At 35.6% G+C, this 25,051-nt stretch overlaps 1 protein-coding gene across 2 annotated transcripts in view; it reads right to left on the reverse strand.

Annotated features, from left to right (window-relative positions):
• The window catches only part of fgf14 (fibroblast growth factor 14), a 144,373-nt gene extending 131,571 nt beyond the window's left edge, over window positions 1–12,802 (reverse strand). Inside the window, exon 1 of one of the 2 annotated variants that reach the window (XM_067409934.1) lies at window positions 12,525–12,802. The gene's annotated coding sequence lies outside the window, so the exon portion shown is untranslated. Of the gene's footprint in view, window positions 1–10,987; window positions 11,018–12,524 lie in introns of those variants that run through there. The other variant, XM_067409936.1, reaches the window with a different exon arrangement.
• Window positions 12,803–25,051: the final 12,249 nt, after the last annotated feature.

Below are 25,051 nucleotides of genomic sequence, written 5' to 3' on the forward strand. Positions count from 1 at the left end.
GTTTTGCAACAAATTTGCAAAATTATTCATTTTGATAAATTGTCTATTCATTGCCTGAAATATAGAGCAACAAAATTGTCCAAAACATTTTACAGTGTTTTTTTTATTTTTTTTTATTTAGTCGTATAACTCCACAATGTCCACAACATTGTCTTCAGATAAGTTTATAAAAATAAGCATTCTGGGAAATACAGTAGAGATGCACAGATACTGAAATCCAGGCCAATACTGAAAGGACAATAATTATTTCCAAGTTTTGACTGATTCCATACTATTTTGTTTAAATAAATGAAAAAATAAAACCGTAAAAACTAAAATCAGTCATTTTTAGTATTATAATGTACAGTAGGAAAAATTGATGTTCATTTTGAGATTTAAATTATTATTAAATGATTAGTTTTTAAATATGAACTTTAACTCTTGAAACAAATTATACTGTATAATCAAAAACATATATTACATAATATCATCTTATATTCCTGGAAATACCCTGTAATCAAATGTTTTCAGGTAATTTATACTAAAAATGATATTTAAAAAAAAAAAAAAAAAATCAATTTCATTCAATTTTATTTCTTCTTTAAATTTATTTGAATTGCCATTCTCCATCCTGCCTGGTTAAATTAAAATTTAAAAGGCATTGTCAATTCATTTCTGAATGGTGCACAACCCTGCTTACTGCAGCATCTCTGATCCAAAGCGGCGCAAAAACATTTTGTGACAAAAACATTTCTTGCTCATATCATTCATTCTAATTTGATTTTCTACCATAAAGTGTGATCTGTGTTACTCTCAGCAAAAGCCTATATCACCATGAATCCATGTCCTGGAGCATGAAGGATCTTGGTGTGCACAAAAATCAGTGCACTGTACCAGATAATGACTGTAGCTCATGCTCGGTCATGTGACCTGGACTCCAGAGCTTGTGAGATAGTGCTGAGATGTTTTGTGGGTAAAACAGAGACAGGTTCAACTGCATAATTCCCCATCCTACTACAGTAGCCCAGGACATGGGAGACTGCGGAAACACTAGTACTGGGAACCTGGGACCCTCCAAATTGCTACATGATTTATTGAGGCAGTCTGAAACATGCTGTTACAAGCCATGTGAGAATGATCCACTTTAATCAGTGGGGATGGTTTTTGACAACATGAAAAAAAAAAAAAGCATGAGCACACCTTTGTTAATGTCACAGTTGCGATATATGTGCATGCAGTGCAGATGATTTATTCCCACTGCATATGATAGAAATGCATCACATCTCAGCAGAGAGAATAAAGGAGCGTCTTTCACAGATCATTTATCTTTGAAATGATATTGTTAAATATTACTTTAAAGCAATAACTGCTGATGAAATAAATGTGATAGCTTAATAGTTAAAGGAAAAATATTATGACTGATAAGTAACAGCAGATTGAATGCATTCAATAAAAGTACAACACAGATTTATGTCTTCTGGAAACATTAACGATGTTTGGGACTACAGTATAAACATGAATGTAATCTGAATTACAGCCTTACTAAATCATGTTTTTATAAAGTAAATATTAACGCCATTTAACTCTAGAGCTATTTGTAATGCACTTGTAAAACAGTACACTTGTAAAAAATTATAATTATATTATAAGTCGATGTTTTTATGTGGTAAACTAATAATAAAAAAATAAACAGTTAGACTTTAGATCTTTATAAATTTACCGGCAATCTTTAGTGTTACTTTATTATCACTGAGTTACAATTATAGTTTTTGTTAATATTTTGAATTAGTTTTTTATTTTTATACTATCTGTTTTCATTTTTAACATCAGTAAAAGGTATAAAATAAATAATTATTGTCCTTTCAGTATTGGGCAGGATTTCAGTGTCTGTGCATCTCTACTGTATTTCCCAAAATGCTGTAATTTACATTTTAAGTCAATATTTATGTTTATAAACTTATCTGAAGACAATGTTGTGGATATTGTGGAGTTATATGACTAAATAAAAAAAACTGTTAAATGTTTTGGACAATTTTGTTTTTATTATTTACAAAAAAAATGTGCTCTATATTTCAGGCAATGAATAGACAATTTATCAAAATGAATAATTTTGAAAATTTGTTGCAAAATTAGACTAGCCTAATAATTCATATTCTGTTTAATTTCATTGAATTGCAATTCAATTCAGTAAATTCCTTATCCTTTCATTTATATATATATATATATATATATATGTTTTTAAATTTTATTTTATTTCATTTAAAAATGTTTTTATGGTTTTAGTTTAGTTTCAGTTAACTATAATAACCCTGCTGGTAATTTGTGTAAATCTATTTGGTGAATAATGAATACATAAGAAACAAGCAAAAAAATACTTTTAAAATCAGAAGGTTTTTTTTTTTTTTTCTGATTTTTATACAAAGAGAGAAAAACGATCTTTGGTATTTAAATAAACATGAAAGCAAGACCTTATGATCCCACATGTTGCATTTATGTTACACTCTAAAAAATGCTGGGTTAAAAACAACCCAAGTTGGGTTTAAAATGGACAAACCCAGCGATTGGGTTGTTTTAAGCCAGCGGTTGGGTTAAATGTTTGCCCAACCTGCTGGGTAGTTTTATTTAGACCAACTATTATTTAAAAATTGCTATATGGCTAGCTTAAAATGAACCCAAAATAGTTGGGAAACTAAAAACCAGATGCAAATAGAGACAACAATAATAGACAAAAGGTGAATGTTTATTAATAAGCTTTAATATTTTATTAATATAAATGTATTAATAAGCAATTTAATAAATGTTTATTGTTTAATAATTATTCATTGAACATTAATAAATGTTCATTTCCAACATACTTTGGGTTAATTTTAATTAAGCAATACAGTAATTTTTAAACAATAGTTGAGTTAAATAAAACTACCCAGCAGGTTGGGCAAACATTTAACCCTACCGCTGGGTTAAAACAACTCAATTGCTGGGTTTGTCCATTTTCAACCCAACTTGGGTTGTTTTTAACCCAGCATTTTTTAGAGTGTATAATCTCAGATTCACAAACACACAAAGAAGAACACAAACGAATTCAGACTATTGTTTAACCCTTGAACACTGATGGATACAAGTACAGAGAGCACTTACTTTGTCCTCTGAGGGTATCAAGGCTAATGCCACCTTCCAGGGCAGCCGGCCAAGAGCCATCAAACTCCACCTGCTTCACTGTGCCGTGTGGAGCTGCAGCATGGAGCCACAGGAGCAACTTGATGGCAGCTTTATGTAAATGTCTACTGCGTCTAATGTGTTGCAGAGAGGCCATGGTCCGTCCTTGTTTTAATTGGACTGCTCTATATGTAAAGTTTATTCCATTAATGAGACCAGGAAGACACATGAGACAGGCCGTGAATATTATCGGCATCACGCAAACACAGCTTTGAGTGCAAGAAGCACTTTCAAAGACTAAGAAGAACTCTTTAACCCTGCAGCATGCTGCAAATGCAGCAGTCGGTTACATCAACTGAGACACTGTGGGCTATTTTAGCTAAATAGCTCAAAAAGTAGGACTTTTAGATGTACAACAACCACAGCTAAAGTTTCATTACATTGACACAGCGGAATTAAAACTGCTGTTGTCGTCGTGAAAAACCCACGGGAGACTGTATAATAATCTCCTTTCAGCTGTGTTCTAATTAGTATGTTTTGCAATATAGTGTATTTCATATATTACTCTGACAGCAACAATGTCTTTTGCACAAACATGAGAATTGCATGAAGCAGATATACTTCAGCAATATTCAGATATTACACGACCCAGCAAGTTCTTTGTCACCCATTAGTGCGAAGTGCGCAATAGAGACATTCACTAACAGAGAGGCAATGCTGATGAATGTTTCGAAACATTCAAAATAGTGGAAACCACTAGTTTAGTAATGGAAAAACAATGCTGACATGGCTATGAACAACAGAAAAGGAAACGGTTTAAACAGAGGAGCCAACAGTTTGGGAAAGTGATGAACAGCGAGAACACGATTCATTGTGCCACTACGAGCAGAAACCCAGCTGTGCTTTACCAATTACAACATTCTCGCTGTCTGCAATGTTTCCTGGGTGATTCTTTATTTAGAGGCACTTGACTTGAAATCTTGAAAAATGAAAATTCTCCATCTCGTCATCTTATCATGACCAAGCTTGACGAGACTCTCAAGTACCTCATGTTTAAAATGTTCAACATATTCCCACCAAATATATTAAATATATATATATATATATATATATATATATATATATATATATATATATATATATATAAATAGATAAAAAAAAAAATATATATATATATATATATATATATATATTACAAATTAAGTTTTTATTTTAGGGTCACGGTTTCAGTATATGTGCTATGTTCAAGAAAATAAGGACTACTGTCAAACAAATAAAAATAAAGAAAATAATAACAAAAAGTAATCAAACTACAAGCAACAGCGCAAATAAAATAAACAGTGCTTTTCAGGTTATTTAGGTATCTAACAGTAGTTTTCAGGTACAGAATTAGAATAAAGTAATCAAATGTAAAACAACATTGCACATAACCTTCACTGTATACATTAAATAAAGATTAATCATTATTAAAGTTACAAAAGCTATTCAGTCAATAGCAGTGACTGATTTCCTTGCCTTTGATTTTTAACAATAAAAAATATTTGGGTGCTGTCACTTTAAGACATAATGCATGGATCCAGTACACTGACAATGATACACATGCGTTGTCTTTCTCAACTGTTTATGTTCACTTAAAACATAACCTACTATGTTTGCTAGGATACTCGCCAAGACGGGCATGTTGACATCATTTTTGTGTGAATATGTCCTTTCAAGCACAAGACTTGAAAAAGATCTCAGTATTTGCATACTGTCTGAGACGCAGCTTTTCGTGTGCACGCTTCGGATCTTCTCACAGCACGCGTGCGAGTTCTCTTGCACATTCTTGCACATCAATGCTCAAATTGGCAAGACTTAAATGAGTTTAGTTTAAACACAGATAGCAACGTGTGCTGCAGTATTTATTATATATATATATTTATTAGGGCTGCACGATATATCGCATGAGATTGTCACACGCATTTCGTCAGTAAAGCCGGTTCCCTGATTACCGCTAAATCGCCATCACCTGCTTTCAAATGGAGCGGCATTTAATAGACAGAGCCATAGATCACTGATAAGCCACGCAATATCGCGTTCATATCGCAGATGAATCGCCTTCGATAATGAACGCGATATTGCGTGGCTTATCAGTGATCTATGGCTCTGTCTATTAAATGCCGCTCCATTTGAAAGCAGGTGATGGCGATTTAGCGGTAATCAGGGAACCGGCTTTACTGACGAAATTCGCATGACAATCTCATGCGATATATCGTGCAGCCCTAATACATATATATATATATATATATATATATATATATATATATATATATATATATATATACACACACATACATACAGAGTCAAAAGTACAGACTACTGAAATTTTCAAATGTGACGCTTTGAGCGCTGTTGAGTGGATTTGTAAACATCTCTGATTGGCCATTGTGTTCACTCGCTCATCGGATATGTCTGTGATTGGCTACAATGATCAACGCACGGCAGCATTTGAAAGCACATGGAAGTGTTTATATTTGAAAGCATTTTGAAAGTGGGAGCATTTGAAAGCACATGGAAGTGTTTATATTTTAAAGCATTTTGAAAGTAGGAGCATTTGAAAGCAGTTGTCTATCAGTGGATTGGTCCGCGATAAACGCCTGCTTTCAAAATACTCCTGTGTGTATCTGTGTAAGCGCTCAGTGAAGAGCGTCATTGACTATTTACAAGTGTATGTTTTTGAAGAGTTGATCACTGAAGCCAAGACATATCCGATAAGCCGTGAACACAATGGCCAATCAGAGGTGTTTACAAATCCGTTCAACGGCGCTCAAAGCATCACTTTTTTAAAATTTCAGTACTGACGTGGTATCAAAGTCAGTACTTTTGACAACTCTAATATATATATGGCTACAGATCTGTCCCACTGATATCATATTCCACTGTACTGAGTTTTTAATGGGAACTACTTTAAATCTTTAGCTTGCCAAGCTACAAGTTTACTCATAATGTAAAGCAGTTACTACAATTAATTGCTCAATATTTCTTTATTTCTTTTTACTAAAACATTATGCATGGTGACTCAGAAAGGTTTCTTTTACCGTTTAGTTGAAATGAACAAATCTATTCACTTAAAGGTGCCCTAGATTCAAAAATTGAATTTACCTTGGCATAGTTAAATAACAAGAGTTCAGTACATGGAAATGACATACAGTGAGTCTCAAACTCCATTGTTTCCTCCTTCTTATATAAATCTCATTTGTTTAAAAGACCTCCGAAGAACAGGCAAATTTCAACATAACACTGACTGTTACGTAACAGTCGGGGTGTACGCCCCCAATATTTGCATATGCCAGCCCATATTCTAGGCATTAAACAAGGGCAAAACGTCTGGATCTGTGCACAGCTGAATCATCAGACTAGGTAAGCAAGCAAGGACAATAGCAAAAAATGGCAGATGGAGCAATAATAACTGACATGATTCATGATAACATGATATTTTTAGTGATATTTGTAAATTGTCTTTCTAAATGTTTCGTTAGCATGTTGCTAATGTACTGTTAAATGTGGTTAAAGTTACCATCATTTATTACTGTATTCACGGAGACAAGAGCCGTCACTATTTTCATTATTAAACACTTGCAGTCTGTATAATTCATAAACACAACTTCATTCTTTATAAATCTCTCCAACAGTGCAACAGTAGCATTAGCCGTTAGCCACGGAGCACTATCAAACTCATTCAGAATCAAATGTAAACATCCAAATAAACACTGTACTTACGCGATTAGACATGCTGCATGACAAACACTTTGTAAAGATCCATTTTGAGGGTTATATTAGCTGTTTGAACTTTTTTTTATGTTGTTTAAGGCAAGCGCAAGCTCCGTGGGCATGGAGCACAAGATTTAAAGGGCCACACACCCTGAATTGGCTCATTTCTAATGATGCCCCAAAATAGGCAGTAAAAAAAATGAATTAAAAAAAATCTCTGGGGTATTTTGAGCTGAAACTTCACAGACACATTCAGGGGACACCTTAGACTTATATTACATCTTTTAAAAAAAAGTTCTAGGGCACCTTTAAATGAATCAGACATCACAACACCACTTGAGAGAGAACATTCTAGATTGTCTCGCATTATTTGTTCTGCTGTGTAAAATACAATGTGATAAAAAGCGATGCAGGAATTTGTCAAGCTAGTCATAAAAGAACAACTACATTACACAAAACCAAACTATTTTGAAATCAGCCGAGTTACTCTCACACTACTGAAAAATGTAGTTAGGTTGTTGGCAAGTCGCTGTACTGTTTGTTGTTAATAAGTATTCCTGGACGACTGCAGTATTCAGCTGTTCCACTCACATTGCTAGATGACGTCACATTGCTGTGCATTTGCATAAAGTTGAACTCTGCTCAACTTTGGTGCGTTGCCAGTGGTCACATATGTCGCCTCAAATCACCAACTGTCATTGAAAACGAATGACTTCTAGTCACTTTGTTGCTGTAATTCACTGTTGGTGTGAATGGCCCTGAACAGGCAGACTGTTTAATCTTGTCTGAACAGGCAGTTAGGTAGTTAGTCTGTTGAAAGGGAAGCACAAAGGAAATAATTAGGAAACTAAAAACAATTACACACACACAAAAAAAATATTTGATTGGAGAAGTATGAGAAATGTACAACTTGCAATCTTACATTAAATTACAAGTGTATTCTAAATGTTAAAATATTGTAATATTTGTGAATTTGATTGTTTTGTTGCGAGTGCAGTCCACTTGCTGAGAGACTCCACCCACAGGCTCCTCTGATTGGATTGTAATTTTTAAAGTGCACTAATGGCAGTACTACAGAACATCTAGCTACTCAAGGGCACCTTTACCTGCACTGCACTTCACTGTATGAAAAAGATATGGATGAGGGTCAGATTGGCAGTGAAAAATTATTGATTACAGCAGAAGCCTAGATTTGATTTTGCTTGCAATTTGTTTGGATGTAGCATAAAGCATAAAGTGCTATCAAGCCATATGTTTTTGTAGGATATGACACAGCTGACACATAAATAGCAACTCAAGGCATTAGCACAGTTCTTAGCAGTTCAAACTTCACTTAGTCATAAAAGATTCAAAACACTGCCACAGTTACAACAATAAGCACAATGGTTGAAACAAGCTAAGCGGACAATCAAGGTAAACATATTTATACTATGCTGTGTCCAAACCAGGCATGATGCAATAAAGCTACAAGTGATCTCTTGCATGTAAATCGGAGTCCTAACCAGCCGTGACGGCAGTGAGCTACAGTACAGTTGCCTGGTTTCCACTTCTGCAGTGTTGAGCTGGATAGCCACACCCACAGTAAAATCTCATTGGTCCACAAACCCACTTCATAACTTTATAATTACACATGTTCTGTGAGTGTGACTGTTTGACTTTCACTGACTTTAAGTGTGTAAAGACAAATTACTTTCTCCTGATGCATCAATCCTGATGAATAAACAGTGCTAGACAATGCCATTTTTAGATACTACAAATCATAAACTACTATTAAAAAGTTTGGGGTCAATAAGATTTTTTTTTTTTTTTTAATACTTTTATTTAGTAAGAATGCATTAAATTGATCAAACATGACTGTAAAGACATTTATAATGTATAAATTATAAATAATTATATATTATAATAATTATAAATACAGCCCTTTCTATCCACCAAAAAAATCCTAAAAAAAGTATCATGGTTTCCATAAAAATATTAAGCAGCACAACTGTTACTGTTTTCAATGCTGCTAATAAGAAAATGTTTTTTAACACCAAATCAGCATATTATGTTTTCTGACGGATCATGTGACACTGAAGCCTGGAGTAATGGCTGCTGAAAATTCGTCTTTGCCATCAGAGGAATAAATAAGTAATTATATTTCACAATATTACTGTTTTTACTGTATTTTTACAGTATCCAATAAATGCAGCCTTGGTGAGCAGAGCCTTCTTTCAAAAACTTCTTACAAGTCAACAAACTTTTGAAAGGTAGTACCTAAAATCAGTTTTTGCCAGGGGTATTGAAAAAAGGGGTGAACAACAAATCCTGTAGACTTGCATTGAAAAAAAGGACCCAAGCCATATCCATGAAACAGTATCATAGAAACTTGGTTGCATGCTACTGAGACTATTGTACCATGCAGCAATGCCTTAGCAACCACCCAGAATACCTTTGTAACCGCATAGCAACATATTAAAAATCATTCAGAGCAACTACATAGCACACCCTAACACCGCCGAATTTTGCACAGATAAGAACCTCTACAATTTTATTATTATTTTTTTTTTTTTTTACTCTTCCATTATAAACCCTCAGGCCAATACAGCACAACATAATCTAACTGTTTACCTTAAAGCTAAATATTTACTCATTGCCCATGTGGAAGAGATAGTGTTTATAATATTTTTTCAAACCCCTGTGTTTCCCCTATGGATCACAAGTTTGAATTTTGAATGGAGAAAGAAACAGCACTGACAAACATGAAATTTCCATTATGAGCTATTACTGGTGCTGTTTTGACCACAGTGGATTAGTAGATAGCAGGCGATTTGGGCTTTTAAGCAGGGTCTGATGAAGCTTTGATCAAAAGAACCAAAAAAAAAAAAAATAAATAAGGACAGCTCACAGCAAGACTGGACTGCTATCTCAGACTGTACTGATCAGTGAGAGTTCGCACAATGAGACATAATTCATCCCACAATAAACTGAGTTATAAACTAGAGGAACCGCCAGATAAATGGACTCATGCATCATACTGTTTAATTCAGGAACTGGATGTCACATTGTTTTAACAAAAAAAAAAAAAAAAAAAAAAGAGCTTTGATGCAATTTTGCTGCAAGTTATTCTTGCGTAATCAAACAGTCTTGCTTCTGATTAGGTTAGTTGTGACATGAAAAAACAACAGACATGTCCACAGAAAAATGTCAACACTGCAGATTCAAATTATTGTTAAGATATGTAGTATATTTAGCTAATTGTCTGCATTTAAAGGGATAGTTCACCCAAAAATGAAAATTCTGTCATCAATCACTCCCCCTCATGTCATTCCAAATGTTTATAACTTCCTTTCTTCTGTAGAATAAAAAAAGAAGAGATTCTGTAAAAATGTGTCAGGGTTCATACAGTGAAAGTCAGTGCTGTCCCAAATGTGGACAGCCTGAACTGACTATGTGTGTGTGTGTGTGTGTGTGTGTGCTTTTGTTTATATTACATTGTGGGGACCAAATGTCCCCATGATGTAATATAAACCTGAGTTCACCTACATCGTGGGGACCAGCCACCGGTCCCCACAATGTAAAATAATTAATAAAAATACTAAATGATGTTTTTGTGAGAAAATAAAGGTGTGCACAGTTTCCTGTGATGGTTAGGTTTAGGGTTAGGGGTAGGGTAGGGTGATAGAAAGTACGGTTTGTACAGTATAAAATGCATTGCGGCCTATGGAAAGTCCCCACAATTCACAAAAACAAACATGTGTGTGTGTGTGTGTGTTCTTAATATTTAATATATTTTCACCACCAGAAGTTACAACAAGATCCACTCTGCCAATTCTACACAGAGGAACGATCTAACGGTGTTATGACAAACTATTCTATAAATAAATGCCATCCGAGAACAGATTGTCTATGTGAAAAAGAGTCCGATGAGAATTATACTCTCACAAAAGAACCAAAAACTAATGCGGCACCCATCACGGGCATTGCTATACTTCATGAATGAAAGGTTATAAGTGCCCCTTCACTTGCGTCCAGAGGGAGAAAGTTCTGTCACGCTACGCAGATTCCAGCAGGTTGAGAACCAACCTGTGTTTACCCCAGTCCTACAGCATCAGCAAACACAAACCTTTATGCAATCCACATTGCCAAGTGCAAGACTTTGTCCCTGCCAGGAAAACATTAGCCAACACAAGGCTATCAGAAAGTGCCATCTGCTGGAACAGAAGACAGCCATTGAAACCACTCTTTAAAACTCAGGAAAAACATTGCCTGTGACTTCTCCCTAAAAAAACGAATACATACTTACATATAAGAAGGAAACTGAAACGTTGAAAACAACAGAACTAAACTACAGTGATTATACTTCATGCGGCCCCTGCTGCATGTTGTGTTTCTAAAAATACAGCCTTGTGTGCCGTAGACTATAACCAGCAGGCCCCGGCAGCACTCTGCTCTCTTTATTAATGTTATGCAGCTAAGACCGTAATAGCCGTGGTAAACTAATCAAAAACCTCACGCTTTGCTACTTCTAATCACTGACAGAGTAAAGAAAATGATGGATTCATTTCACTATGAACAGAGAGAGACAATCACTGCTGGCTATGATTAAACTTTGGTCCTAAACTGTATTTACAGTAACAACTATGAATTTACATAGAGATTTGCTATTAAATTTACTCATCTATATGGTCATTAAATTGTCTATAGGATTTAATCGAATCAATTAAGCGCGTATTTGATATTTGAATAGGTCATGTTTATTTTATTATTATATATGTTTCGATATGTTTTAAGTATTATGTTACAGGTCCTTTCTGTCAAAAAGCCAAAAAATTGTTCTCAAAAGTTTGCAGAGTGACATCGAATGTGTGTATACGGTCCCATAAACATTATCAATGCTTCTGGAATATGGTAGAGTACTAAAATGAAGGCAAGTACGTTGTCCAGGACTGACAGAGCATCCATGAAACTACAATGAAGAAATGTGTGGTGTCAGCATGGGAAAACTGCTGTGATCTACTACGCTGCAGTGTCAACGTCTAGGAAAGAAGGTGTCAACATCAACTTAGGACTCCCACCCTCACGCTCTGCACAGTTTTCCTTTGTGTCAACAGCTTTGTTCAAATAAAACTGCGCAAGTGTGCCCTGCAGAACGCCTTGTTGTGATTTGTTTTCGGGGAATCTGTGTGAAACAAACTGTATCCATCTTGCTGTGAAACAACAGGGCAGCTGTACATGTTTTTTGACTGGAGTAAACTACGAGCTAATGATCTCTTAATGAACGGATTAACAGAAAGAGACAAATGACATGAGGTCTTTGCACTGCACATAATCACGGAAGAATAAATGCTGCACACGAAAGCCAGAGAGCAGCATCACTTTAAGTGATGCAGGACTGAGAAGGATGCTGCAGCATCCCTGAAACGAACCCAAAAGATGTGTTTGACACACACGGCCCAAGTAAGACTGTCTTAACGCTACATACCTGTGGGATTTAGTTGAAAAAAGTTGAATGTTAAAGCCTTCGGCTGTAATATGTGTGATTGGTCTCACCACTAGAGCTCAAGTTATCCTCAGCTTGCCTGCATTCACTGACTTGCTGCACAAATTTGACTGCAGATCAGCACACAACATAGAGGGGAAGAAGACGCAATGGCTCTTACCACTTGGGTTCTTGTTCTTCTTAAGACTCTTGCCACAAAGACACTGCAGCATATGCGTTCCTTTGCTGAAAATGTTCCAAAGAAACCACATTGATTTGGGCGAGGAGCGATCCAACAGCTTAGACACCCTGATAAAGAACAGATCCCTGCGGTTGCATAATAATAAGAACACAATGGGATGCTCAGTTTTCCAGTAGTAACATAGAAAAATATGTATTACTATCCAAGCGTCTTCATGCAAGAGGTAAAATATTCTCTTTAGACCAGGCAAAACAAAGGTATTCTTCTTAGTAATAAAGGTTGGTCGGTCATAAAAATAGATACTCTATAAATTGCATGTGCTGCAGAGGGGGAACGTGCAGCCCGTTATAAACTAACGTGAAAGACACGGCGGATCTTTGCGTTCCCTGTTAGTTCATCACTCAGATGAAGGGTGGATGGATGTGCACGGCATCAGAAGCCTGGAGGGGATGCATCCCATTTAAAAGCAGCGATACCTCCGAGCAAAGAGCACATTTCCAGCATCAGCTTAGTGTTTCTCAGGGAAGTCTTCCTAAAACCTGCTGCTGCTGCTGCTGCTTCTGCTGTTGCTGCTGCTGGTGGTCAGTAATATCCATGAGCTTTCATCAATGTGAAAGCACTGCACTGATCCTGATGCTGAGGATGCGGTTGGAGTGCGGCTTGATGTTTCACCTGTGCATTACTGATCCCGTTGCCTCCTAAAAAGTATCTCGCACGTATTCCTCTTTGCCTTGGATCTGTGTTGGATATAGACAAGAAGGAGGAGGGGTTGAATTGAAAGATTGCCTTTCCATTACGTAAAACACGTGGTTTGGGTTCTGGCATATCACTGACGCTTTCGGCATTTCGGCATAGAGTAGCGTTGGGAAATCCGATGCAATTTAGCGAATCGGTTCGTTCGAACGGCTCGTTTTAGTGGAGCGGTTCGTTTGAATCATCCCTCAGAAAGTCTTCCGCATTTTACGTTTCATTCTTCTGCAGTTCATGAATATTTGGCTCTTATCAGTATGTTTTCGGTGTTTAAGTTACGTGTTAGGTGTATTTAGTATGTTTGTGTAACAACTGCTATTTTACTATAAAAGAGACTGTGTTTGTTTTGTCAGACACAATTTTCCCACGTTCAAATCTGCTTGCTGAAATAAAAAAGAAACTCTGATTTTACAGTTTTACTCTCAAAGAAGGTCCTCACAGGGATTTACAACAAATTGAATCGGTTCCTTTGAACGGTTTGTTTCAGTAGACCTGTTTGAGTCATTGCTCAAAAGTGTTTCACGTTAAGGCACGACATTTTGCCTTTCATTCTTTTGCAATAAAATTGATCATTTCCTAAAGTACTATTATGTTTTCTATTAAGTATTTGTAAAAAAAAAAGTGTACAATGTAGAAATCATTCAATCAATCCATCAGAGTTTTAATCTAAAAAAATCATCTGTTAGCTCTTCTTTGTTGGCATTAACTGTTGTGTTGTAGGCTAACTGGTAAATAAAAAATGAGCAAGTTAGAAAAGATTATAGGCAGAAGGAAAACTGCATACTGTGAGTATCACTGTCATTATGTTCAGCTAGTTTTGTTTGACTTTTAGTTTTATTTCTTCAGTTTCTGTGTTCCTTTGTTTGATTTTCCCGCCACTCATCTGTTACCATGGACACTAACTATCATCACAGCTGTTGTTCATTTAGTTCATCCCCACTGTGTATTTAAGTTCCTCCTGTTCATTTAGTGTTTGTCTGCTCACAGATTATATGGTGTGTTTCTCTGCCTTTGTTGGAGTATGCTGTCTGTTTGGATTAAACTTCATATTGGATTTTAATCCGTCTGACTCTTCGTCTGTTTGTTTGCCACACACACCTAAAAGCAATGCAATCACTTGCAACTGTTTTAAGGGACACACCAAAAATCTATTACAATCTAGTCAACTATTAATAATTTAGTTTAAACTTTCCATTGATGATGAATGTACCTAAAAACCCATACACACGGGGACGCATTTAGCTGTATATGTAAAAATTGTGTATTGTATCAGCATTTCGTCCAGACGGATCTAGCGTTTTGAGAGCCGGAAACTGATACATTTTTAAACTGGGTCCCAGAGTGGAAAAATCTGAAAATGACACTCTTGCGATTTGTGTGTACAGTCAATCTGTATATTTTGTGAAACAATGATGTCATCACCCCATGTCTCGACCTTATGCGCATGGCAAGTTTTTTTTCCCCAAATGCATTCGGCAGAATTCCTGCCCTGAAACCAATTTCATTGGCTGAGGTTACAGTGACGGGTAGGTTTAGGGATCAATGTTTGGTGTAGACAATCGTCACTGAGATAGACATGGCCAATGAAATCTTTAGAATTGGCTCCAGGGCGGGATTTCTGCTGAACTTGTTTGAGGGGGAAAAAATCGTGCATGTGCATGCTCCAAGTCTTCTTCTCCATTTTTAATGTATCTCTGTGGCTGAATTACAGCGCCGCATACTGGTCTGGGATGTAAACTACATCCTTTTGAGTCGGTTTTAGTGATTCCATGTGAACGAATGAAGCCGTGTTTACAGAATGTTTTTAGAATGAGGAAAAAAAGATTGGATAGGGAAATGGTTGTGGCCTAAATGTGCCTTTAAAGTATTCCTTAAAAGTAACGTTATATGGAAAACATTTTAAAGGCAATACAACCATGTTACAAGATATATAACCTGCTTAAATAACAGGCTCCTTTTAATTTTAATAATGCTATCTTTCGTATAATTGTTTTCCTTGAACAAAAACAAAAGAGCAGTGTTCAATTAACAGGAAGCTCCACGCTTTGATTTACTGCATTAATCTACTTTAACGACCTACTTTTTTTCAGCCCAAGACTTGCCACTCTTCTGTGATGTCTAGGTCTTCAGGGAGGTGGGCCCCTTTGAGGCTCAGTGTTTCTTGACTAAATTCCCCATAGAAAGTCTGACACAGCCCAATCATTCCCACTACAAGATGATCACAAAACCCAAATCTATGAGTCATCGAAGCAAGAGGCACTTCCCTGATTAAAGCAACAATACATTGCTGTAAATCCTTAAAAGATGAGCAAAGTGCATCAAATTTGAACACTATAGCACTCCGTCACTGTTTGAACCATACGTGACATCTTTGTGACACAAGGAGTTTGGTAACAGCACTTTAAAAAGACGACATTATGACCTGATTTTGCAGATAAGTGTCTGCAGAGACTGTCTGTGTAAGGGGTAATGCAGTACTGAGGTTTTCGTCTCTGCTCACACTGCCAGGCCTAGTATTGATCTGTTTCATGTAATGTAAAACATCATTGCACCCAAGGGAAGATCATCTGACAATTTTGTCAGGCATCATTATTATTATTCTTTTTGATTATGTTGTAAATTGCTCATGCTGGAAGATTAAGATGTGTTATTATTGGTGTATCTAATATGCATCAATAATTTAAAATGTAAAAATAAAATAAATTAAACTGCTACTTAGCTTAAAGACTTCTCAAGACCATCTCTGCTATATGCTAAAATGAACAGAAAAATGCAACAAGAATAAATGGAAGTCTATAAACAATTTATTACATGGCTCTCTGAAAGACTTCACTCTGATTGGTCAGTTGAAGTATATTGTGGTTGAATATTTAATGACTATTGTCCCTGGCAATCCGATAATTACACTGTGCTAGTTTGGTGTTTTACATCTGACTCTGCTCTTTTTACTTATAAAATAAAATGATTAAAACTTTATTGATTTAAATTAATTAATCCATCTATTTACTAAGCAGCCATGTAATAAAAAGCGATAAATGTACAGTCAGACGCTCATTATCATACAGAGGACCCCTTCAAAATCTTTATCCCTTACATAACTCATAACCCCATGAGTTATGTAAGGGATATAATTTTGTTTTTTAACTTGTATCAAATCTTCCCCCTTCAATGGAAAAGGTGCATGGGCAGCAAATAAAGCTTTAATATGAAATAATACTAATAATACTGTGTGATGAGCACAGTGTCCGTACATTCTCTCTTCCTGTTCATGTGTACAAAACCCTCCAGTTTGTCCCTTCCACATTTACTAATGACTAGCCACTGGATGACACCACAGTACAATTCACTTGAATGAATGTTGGGCATGTCAGGACTCTAGGCGACCAAATTTATCAGGCCTGACCTTCCCTGCAAAAAAAAAAAAAAAAAATTCCAGTACTACGTGACTCTGCATGTAAAATCACTTTTCTACAAATAACAAAAAGGCTGACCCAGGCATTTCTGAGAATAATAAAAAAAAAAGTTTGTTGCATGTTTACAAAATAACCTTGATACTAGGTTTAAAAAATAAGATCTTAGATCATAGTTTTGTTCATTTTCATAAAGGCAAATAAAGTGCAAGTGCCTCCACAGTATGACTAACAGGGCAAGAGCACTGAACCTGACAAAACCCACACACATGTGAAGCAGCACCTCTTCAAATAGTCACTTAGAAATGTTTTATCAGAATGACACATGGCTTCAGTGCTGGCATGCCTGCTTTTACAATCTTTGGGTTTGCTTCTATGTTCATATCAATTTGTGCCACTCTCATGCATGTTAAAAGTCTGGACCAATTCTACATGACTATAATCAAAGACTATAGAATAACACAAGACATGTCACTCGTATTGTTTTGAATGGGAGAAAGTGTAACGCGCAATATGGCGGAATAAGTCCCGCCTTCTAAAAAATAAGAGCCAATCACCGACTGGTAAAGTCATCGCGTCACTGCAGCGGCCGTTAGAAGCACCGGTTTCTATAGAAACAGTCAGAGGCGCGCCTCCGAAATGAGGCATAGGAGACGCGCATTTACGTCTGCGCATGCGCATTAGCTTGATCCAGCCTGAAAAATACCGGGGTTTTTTGTCATGATTCGAGCATTTGGAAAACAAATTATGAGACAGTTGTTGTTTGATTTGTTTGGTGATTTCAGATATGAAATTTAATCGTAAGGTTGTTGAACAGTTTTGGAGAATTTGATGTTTCCCCATTCAAAGAGATAGGAGCTGCATGATGCCCAGGATGCCCGAGAGGCGTTTCAAAGATGGCCGCCGAGTGAAATGACTTGTCTTAAAGGGACTTTGCTATAATGCAATGTTTCATTCAGTGTTTCACAATTCACATTTATTTGTATAGCGCTTTTCACAATACATATCTTTCAAAAAATGCATGTGTCTACATTATAATTTAGAGTGATCTGTTATTAGAGGTGACTGTCTCCAAGTCACATATTTCAGAAATGTACATAGTTAGCTAACTTGCCGACAGTTCACAGACGAGGCCTAGTCCCAGACTAAAATGCATGTTTGAGCTGTTTTAACTGATATCAACTTGCACTGACATATCTTAAAATATGTCAGTGCCATTGTTTTGGCTCAAGATGCACACCAGTAATGTTTTTTTTCTAAGGCATGTTTATAAAAGCTACTAAAATGCCCTAATTGATCTAAAGCCTAATCCTAGCTTAATCTAAGCCCTCTCTGTGAAACCGAATCATAATGTATACATTTTAGGCAGAAACAATGAGCTCACTGAAGTAATTATTACATGTTGTGAACATAAGGATTACAATATAAAGAAAATTTAGCTTTTTTGCATGTACTGTAACTTTACAGTATCTAACAGCATTATACTATCTGATCCAAAAATTCTCTTCCACAAAACCCTGATTTAACCCTGAACATCAACCCATTCAAAAGCAGATTCCTCTACTTTTGGTAATGCGTTTGGCCCAGGTCACCTTAAAATCGAGGTTGCGTAGCATGAGGGATGAAAGATTGTTGAATTATATGTGATTTATCCAAAAGTCCCCAAGAGTGAGAGCATAATGCAAGTGAAACATAAAACGTTAAAAAAAAAACGATCCCTTGGAAGAGCCTAGGGCAAGTTAGACCTTTTACTGTCAGAGTTGCTTTAAAAGCACAGTTGTGATTGAGCAGCAATGGATATAGTGGGCATATCGTCTTTACTGTCCCAGTGTTGCCGATGCACTTTTTCCCCTTCCATCAGATGACTTGACATATGCAACTCTTTGACTATGCCTGTGGATATTTCCCTACAGCAAGAGTACTTTAATGACGCTGTTCTAAACACATGAACTGCTCATGCTCCGAGATAATCATCTCTCAGGGAGTGTAACCAGCACAAACTGAAAGGAGCAACATGTTCCATCACTCAACATAGAAACAGTACTCAAACAGTTCTAAAAGTGCTGCTTTGCTGACGTATTCAGTGTGCCGATGTACTATGATGCATACAAAAATCTCTGGGGTAATGCATATAATCCACTTATAATCATTCAAATAAATAAATAAATCTGAACTCAAAAACTTAAAGACAATCTCTGCTATTTTTAAAAAAAGTTATTGTAATAATTTGATGTTTTTGCATGCAGCATGTAATCTTTACATTAATTTGGGTTGTTTTTGTATGAGTATATAAATTAAAGTAGCTGAACAGTCAACTTAAACAGGTTGAGACCATCTGACTGACATGTAAAATGACCAACCACAGATTTTTTTTTTTTTTTTTTTTTGGTCAGGTAGTTTTAATATGAAATAGTTGATATGACAACGACCCATAGAAAAAATGGCTGTTCATAAAATATTTAAAAAATTATTACTAATTAAAATGAATTATTAGCTGCTATTAAACGGTCTCAAAAAAAAAAAAAAAAAAAAATTATATATATATATATATATATAGATATATATATATATATATATATATATATGATTCCTTCAAATATTTGATGCCACTATCCTCCTTTTGACAAATCTAGAGACTAGTTCTTCATCAGAAATGCTTATTGTAGTAAGCTGGTATCTTGTAAACACACAGTGTAAAAAAAATGCCAGGAATTTACAGGATTAAAGAGTATTATTTTACAATAAATTACTATAGTCAGAAATTTACAGTGAAATTAATGCATGGTGGGTCGTTTTCTTACGAATTACTGTGAATCAACAGCAAAATGATGCTGACATCACAGTAATTTATTACTGCTCTTGTGATTTTATATTGTAAAGTTGTATTTAACCATGATACTGTAGGAAATTATATTGTTTAGTACTGTAATTGTTTTGAAGTCATCATAATTGTGATCAGTGTTCAATTTGCTTTTGATCTTGGAACTTGTATATTCATATTAAAATTTCTGTTCTAGCCAAGTCAGAAGTGTAACAAATGAAAACATTTGTTAAACAATGACAAGCTAGAATATAAAATAAGCTAACTGATTTTAAGTTAGTCAAACTATTAACATTATTTCAGCATAAAGATTTCAGCATAAAGCACAGTAGAAATACAGTATAATTTTGTAGAAGTAGATGATATTGCAGTTAGATAGTATACAAGAGAAGTCCTACTGTGAAATTACTGTGAAAGTAATGCAACTATTAACCTGGAATATACTGTAATTTCACACTAAAAAGACTTTGTTTCCAAGTAGAAGTATGGAAGTCCATTTCTACCACATAAAAAAAAAAAAAAAAAAAAAATCAAAGACATAATTATTTACTGCTGTCTGGAATGCTTAATTCTGACTTCTCTATATATTTGTAATATATTTTTGAATAATATTGAACATTTATTAAATATTTCATGTACAATATATGTTCAATATTTTTGTATAATGCCTGCTTTAACCATTGCTCCTGGCAAACAATCTCCTGCTCTTTGTTTCTCATAACACTCTTTCTCCTCACAAAAATTTGTCATACAGGAAATAACATGTCTTATGTCCCTCTAAACCACCACAAATGAAAATTTGTAACTTAAAAAAGTGTGCTGAAAATTTGTAACTTAAAAAAGTGTGCTGCTATGGGGTGTTTCTGTCATAATTGATATTATAGTTAGTTCCTGGCCTAAAAAAAAAAAAAGTCTTGATGATATTATGATAGTTTCCACCCATTTTTGTTACATACCAAAGTTTAATACTTTGTTCAATTCGCTATCCATAAGTATAAGCAATAATAATAGCGATGCTTGTCCTAGAGATTAGGATAAAACAAAAATATATACATTATACAAGGTATCCTCTGCTGCATTATTGATATGCGCATGTAAACAGCTGCACTGGCACAGACACTTTAGGCATAAACACCCACAAATACTGGGCATCAGACGACTCAGAGTTTACACTGTTAATAAGAGCACACTTCTCAAACAGCGAGAGACCCTGTCGAGGATGTGACCATCACTAGACATTACCCCTCCTGAGACTTGTTGCCTTGATCACTTTCCAACACAGTGAGAGAAAAACACAGATCTCACCGGCTCCTAAAGGAGCACGTCTGGCTCTTCATTCTCAGTAGAGACTATAGTGCTCCCCAGCAAAACAACAGGGAACAATGGGTATTTGTATCAGGCAACGTTGCCAGTTGAAATGTCTTGAGAATGTGCCACACTTCCATCTTCCATGATATTTGTATATACTAATGCAAATTCAAATGACAAGCATTGACTGTTTTTTCTTTACTTGCTCACATACGTTGAAATGAGTGGAAATAATTACTGGATAAATCCCTCACAAAAGACTGCACATGTCCCTGGCTCCAGTGTCTGGCTTATATACAGCAGCATAACAGTAAAGGGCAATTTGTTATATCACACCACTTTTGGGCATCATTATAGAGTATGTTCCTGCAGCCGATGTTCATTTGGTTCTTGAAGTTCGCAGAAGGCTAGGAATAGATCATACTCCACCGCTTGATAATTAGACACCAACAGGTCCAATTGCGCAAGAGGGAATTTTTGCACATGGGCATCATCTTAAGGGAAAGGAGCTTACCAAACACGCTTTCTGCTAATGATGCCTGGCTTTGCCTGCTCCCTTCTGAGTTTCCCTGGAGCTAATTTACTGGAACATCGCCACCGTTGAGACTTTTTCAAGCTCTCGGTCCCTTTGCATACAGATTCGCAAGACATGGATAATGAAGGAAAGCAACTTATGCATGTCAGGGAAAAAGAAAAATGCAATCTTTCCTGGTCACGTCATCAGAAAGGATGATTCATCCTAATCTGATTCATACTGCAACAGGCACAAATTAGGAGTTTTTAATTATGCCGAGCATAATATGTTCTTCGTCATTAATATTACATCAGAACATAATTATAATGACGGAATTCAGAGAAAGCCTTTATGTCTACCAATTAAACAGCCTTATACTAAAACAGGCCAAGAGCAAATTCAATTGCTGAACTGTTGCTCTGTCATATCCGGAGATTTAAAGGAGCTCTCAGTCATATTTTATTTAAACATTAACTTAACTTTGTTTCAGATTTTTCTTCTGAAAATACTTAGAAGAAACTAAACGAGTCAATTATTGACATATAGCAAAAGTAGAGAGATATAGAATTCATGTGGATCTATTGTCTTGGAAGAATTTAATGAAAATTTTTGAATTCAAACTGAAATGTCTGACTTTTGATTGATGACTTTTGTTTCTTGCCAAATCTGAGCACAATTTGAGGACATTATTGTCCTCTTCTGAAGCATACGATTACTAAAGTCTATTGCTAAGGAGAAAATGCTGAGACTTAAGCAAGTCTCCATTTATTTTTTTGGTCTCGTTGCTTTCTAAAAGAAATCTTGAAAATGTCCAAATTTTGTTCATACAAAATTGTTCATACTCTATGTATTACAGAGAAAGGCTGTTTGTTACTGTCTGATAAATCCCAAGGCAATTATTAGACTATTATAAATGTCTCAGATGGGGTTAATTGTGTATTTTGTATATTTCTGCCCCATATGCCCTGCATTAAAGGGTTAGTTCAGCAAAAAATGAAAATAATGTCATTTATTACTCACCCTAATGTCATTCTACACCTGTAAGACCTTCGTTCATCTTCAGAACACAAATTAAGATATTTTTGATGAAATCCGATGGCTCAGGGAGGCCTCCATTGTCAGCAATGCCACCAAACTTCTCAAGATCCAGAAAGCTACTAAAAACATATTTAAAACAGTTCATGTGAGTACAGTGGTTCCACCTTAATATTATAAAGTGACAAGAATACTTTTTGTGTGCCAAAAAATAAAATAATGACTTTTCAACAATATCTATTGATGGCCAATTTCAAAACACTGCTTCGAATCTTTACGAATCATTTGATTCGAATGAGTTGTTTGGAGCGCCATAGTCACGTGATTTCAGCAGTTTGATACGCGATCCATATCACTGATTTAAAATAAAAGATTTGTGAAGCTTCATGAAGCATTTTTTTGGCGAACAAAAAGTATTCTCGTCGCTAATAATTTTAAGGTAGAATTACTGTACTCACATGAACTGTTTAAAATATGTTTTGAGTACCTTTCTGGATCTTTAGAGGTTCGTGGCATTGCTGGCAATAGAAGCCTCACTAATCCATCGGATTTCATCAACAATATCTCAATTTGTGTTCTGAAGATGAATAAAGGTCTTACAGGTGTGGAACGACATGAGGTGAGTACTTAAAGGGATAGTTCACCCAAAAATGAAAATTTGATGTTTATCTGCTTACCCCCAGTGCATCCGAGATGTAGATTACTTTTTTTCTTCAGTCGAACGCAAATTATGATTTTTAACTGCAACCGCTGCCGTCTGTCAGTCAAATAATAGCAGTGGATGGGAACTTCAACTATAACAGTAAATAAAACTTGCTTAGACAAATCAAAATTAAAACCTGCGGCTCGTGACGACACATTAATGTCTTAAGACATGAAACGATCGGTTTGTGCGAGAAACCGAACATTATTTATATAATTTTTACCTCTAATACACCACTATGTCCAACTTCGTTCAGCTTCCTGTTAGTGAGGTCAAAAAATGCGTTCTGGTGCCGGAAGTGATGTCTCACCCATATACTTCAATGAGCGCGAGACATCACTTCCGTTGTCAGAGCGCAATCCGACCTCACTATCCGGAAGCTGAACGAAGTTGGACATAGTGGTGTATTAGAGGTAAAAAATTATATAAATACTGTTCGGTTTCTCGCACAAACCGATCGTTTCGTGTCTTAGGACATCAATGTGCCGTCATGAGCCGCAGGGTTTAATTTGGATTTGTCTATGGAAGTTTTTTCGACTCTTATTGTTCAAGTTCCCAATCACTCCTATTATTTGACTGACAGACGGCAGCGGTTGCAGTTAAAAATCATAATTTGCGTTCGACTGAAGAAAAAAAGTCCTCTACATCTTGGATGCACTGGGGGTAAGCAGATAAACATCAAATTTTCATTTTTGGGTGAACTATCCCTTTAATGACATAATTTTCATTTTCGGGTGAACTAAACTTTTAATCTTTATTATTACATTGCAGGTCAATTTGCCTGTTTGGAACCTGAAAAAAAAATCATGACATCTGATATCTAGATGATATGATGTGCTGTCATATTAACAATATGTGTAACACAGTCAAAATAAAGCTCAAAATGTTTGTTTGTATTGGTTATAAAGGGTAAGAAAGGTAAATAATGAACATTGTCAAATGATTCCTGACAAAAAACAAAACAACTTAGACACTGTATCTGAAGGGAGAACATCTTAAAGGAAAAGTTAATTGTGAAAATTGTGTTTTTATTTCCTAATCTGTATGACATTCTTCTTCTGTGGAACAGAAAAACACCATAAAAGTAGTTCATGTAATTTAATTTCACTATATTATAGTGTGTCTTTTGGTCACTTTATTTTTCGGAACAGTGTGAACATTGTTCAGACCATCTCCTTTGAAGAAAGTCAGTCAATCATGACAATTTTCATTTTTGAAGGAACTATTCCTTTAAAAAAAAACGCAAAATAGAAAGAGCACTGCTGTATGAAGGCGTCTCCTGAGAGTGTCACCATCTTGTAATCCTGCTAGCAGCAGTCTGGACAGCGTCATTACTCACCTAAGCTACAAATTAGACACGTAACGTTTTATTGCCTGTGATTAAATCATGAAGCCATTTTCAAGGCAATAAACTCCAACCTCATTGGAGAATGAGGGACTAATACTAAAGGAAGTCGTCATATACTAAGAAAACAACCAAAGGCAACTCTGCCAAGCATTCATTTTCAATGGAAAAAGAAGTGTGACAACTACATGTATGTTTGTTAGAATTACAAATTTTCTATCAAACAAAGAGAAACTGTAATGTCTAGCACAAATAATAAACTAATGAAACTTTACAACACAAAAATCTATTTAAATTCTTTATTCAAGCATGGAGATTCCTGTTCATCTACAAGTGATGTTGCACTCTTCAGACTATCAAACCCTGGATGTTAACCACTCTCAATACTGTAACAGTTCATAAACCTGCACAGATATGACATTTCTGAAGAAAAGGCCAAGAGATGACTCAGTGCTATGCAAACCAAAAGTCAAGAGAATAATTTGTACTCATTTAATCATTATATGAACATAATCACTGCTGCTTGGAGTGACATACAAAGTACAGTTCAGTAGAGGTTATGTTTACAAGAACCAAACCAATACAAAAGAGACATCAAAGTAACTAAGCAACTGTTGTCG

The sequence above is a fragment of the Chanodichthys erythropterus genome, chromosome 14 (assembly GCF_024489055.1).
Source record: "Chanodichthys erythropterus isolate Z2021 chromosome 14, ASM2448905v1, whole genome shotgun sequence".
Classification (NCBI taxonomy): domain Eukaryota; kingdom Metazoa; phylum Chordata; class Actinopteri; order Cypriniformes; family Xenocyprididae; genus Chanodichthys; species Chanodichthys erythropterus.